The following is a 2959-nucleotide window of genomic DNA, read 5'->3' on the forward strand; positions in this document are numbered from 1 at the left end:
TTTTGAGAGCTTGATCTACATTCTTCTCATCCTTCTAAGTAACTGTTAGTTTCTTGATGCAAAACACTTTTGAGATTGTTATATGGTTGCCATGAGTAGCTAATCTCTTTATTTTGGTTAACTTGGGCTAAAACCCTTGGATATTTGTGGGTTTTAAAGGATTCCTTCTTGATTTTCATTTATCTTAAGTTTATGATTTGATGTGTGTAAAACCCACTAGTTTTAAACCTACTTTTAATTATCAAATAACACACAAAAGGCAGTGAACCTATCAATTGTGGTATAGTTCAAGCAAGTAGGGTATCGAACACAGGGAACGGTAAACAATTAAAATAAATGCTAATTTATCTAATTTAACTAATAAGTAGGGGTTTTCTCTAGTTTTACAAGACTAGAAACTTACTAATGATTACTTATTAAACTAGAAAACGAAGACTTTGACTAGATTCAATAACGGAAAAGTACTTCTATTTAGTTCAACTTAATTGATCCTATGGTTGATCTCAAGGTAAAAGTGCAATGGATTAATTCTTTTGCTAGTTACCGATTCAATTGATTAGTTCCGTATTCACTTCATTAATCCTTAGCAAATAAATCAATTTAAACAATGGCCAGTTGTCTATTTCAATTAAATTTACTAGATATAATATTCGGGTTAAGTTAGACTTGCAATAGCTAATTAATTTATCTTTTAATTAACTTCTTGTTTAATGGTCATCTCACAAGCTTGCACATAAATTTACTTGATTTTCTTATTAATCCTAGTTTCATGTTCATTACACTAGACATATGACTAAAAGTGTTCACCAAGCATATGAGATTGATAACTAATAGATGTTCATGCTAATTAATTATCTCCCTATTAACAGAAAATCAATTATCATTCATACACAAGGTTCTTTAGCAAGCTAAAATAACTAAATTAACCAACATAGAATTAATCCTACCAAGAATCAAACCATATTACCAATTTCGTATCCCCAAATAGAAGTTTAAAGAATTTAGTTCATAACTAAGGTAAATAACAGCAAACAAATAAGTTCAAGTTGCTTAATCATGTTGACAAAACAAAAGAAACAAATAGAATGGTGGAATTATGCCTTAATTACTCCCGGAATTGGATTCTAGCTTCCTTGGTCGACTTCTAGGGTTCTTCTGGCTTCTTATTCGCAGCTAAGCACTTCTGAATCGTCCCAGAACTTTCTGCTCTCGATCTGTGGAATTATCTTTAAATAAGCGGTTCGACTCGTCGAGTCAAGTGATGACTCGTCGAGTCCCTCTCACATTCTATGTATTGCGATAACTATCTGGGATCCTGAGTCGTTATTCTTCTGATTCCTCGACCGGACTCGTCGAGTAGATATATGACTCGACGAGTAGAAGCTTCTTTTTCAGTGTTTTCCTTCTTCATTCCACTCTCAATCTTCTAACCGCTTCTCTTGCTTCCTTTTACTTCCGAGCTTCATCTTTGGACTGAAAAACATAATTTAACACTTTTAAGTACCTTTTGTCCATAATATGCGATAATTTAGCCAATATATGAATAAAAAACTATACTAAATACACACTAAATATGCACATATCAAAATACCCCACACTTGTCTTTTGCTTGCCCCCAAGCAAAACTGAATTTTAATCACATTAGAATTATGTATAACAATTCCAATCTAACCCAGCCATTATGCCAAGACCGCAACGCATGCATTTGTGTCTAAAATTTTTCCTAAAGAACCCCCCATATTCCAAATACTCACAATCCTCATAAACATTCACCCACTCACCCCGAACTATGCTCATTTTATGCAACCCTCCGAATCCATCCTCAGAAAACCTCTTTACCCTCAAGGTGTTTTTAATCGAGCAACCCAAGCATACATATTCTAGAAAATTACAATTTTTCGATACCACTATGGAATTCTTTGAATTCTTCACTTCCTTGATAATTTCATCTTTGATATCTTTGAATTCACCAACTTGTACTAGCTTTTGGTATCTTCAACTTTTTTGGATTTTTGGAATTTTGATCTTTGAACTTCATACTTAACTTTGATGCTCCAAAATTCTTATAACTTTTCTTGTAATTTTTTTCTCTTTTTTTTTCATGTATTTCTCACTTTTTTTTTCACTCAAATCCCTACATGCTTAAGCAAGGGCGCTCAATCTCAACCTTTATTGGCTAATGATAAAAATTTTCCTGGATACATTTCAGGTTTAGGCTGCTAAACATATTGCATCCCTCAGGCCGAGCAAGGTCGTGTTTTTGTCTCATGATTTCACTGGAATAAGGAAGCCACAAATGCACTAGAACGTATATAGGCTCAACTAAACATTTGGGTTTTCATGCAATCATCAAATATAATACTAGCATGATCCCTAATTGCTTTACCAAAGTTTTCTAATTTAGCCCTAGCAATTTTAATGCAAAAATTTCAAAATTAACTAAAATTTCAAGATTTTCGAATTTTAACTAAAATTTTAACTAATATAACCAACCCCCTACCCCACACTTAATTTATGCAATGTCCCCATTGCATGTTATGCATGATAAAGAACAATAAAATAAAGAGGGAATTGGAACAAACTCCCCTGGGATAGTAGTTGCAAGGTTGAACTTCTTCATTTAAAGCTTCATCTTCAGCTGACTTTAGCCATAGGAACAGCTCTCCCATGCCTTGGGTGTCATTCGTCTTGTGCGGTACAATCTTTATAAAAGCTCCAAATATAAGAGAAAAACTTTTGGAAATACTTGGAAAATGATCGAGTTGAAGCGTAAATGGCAGAAGAATCGTGAATTTTCACATGGACTCGGCGAGTCCATAAGATGCACTCGGCGAGTAGACCGCTGTGTGACAAAAAGTTTATTCTGCCCAAGTCCGTTTCTGATGTATGGGGGTTATATAAACTAATAATTTCCCTCATTTTTCTCCAGCAAATAAACACTCTATAACCCTTCTATCAA

The sequence above is a fragment of the Lactuca serriola genome, chromosome 8 (assembly GCF_051521515.1).
Source record: "Lactuca serriola cultivar US96UC23 chromosome 8, Lser_US96UC23_V15, whole genome shotgun sequence".
Classification (NCBI taxonomy): Eukaryota; Viridiplantae; Streptophyta; class Magnoliopsida; order Asterales; family Asteraceae; genus Lactuca; species Lactuca serriola.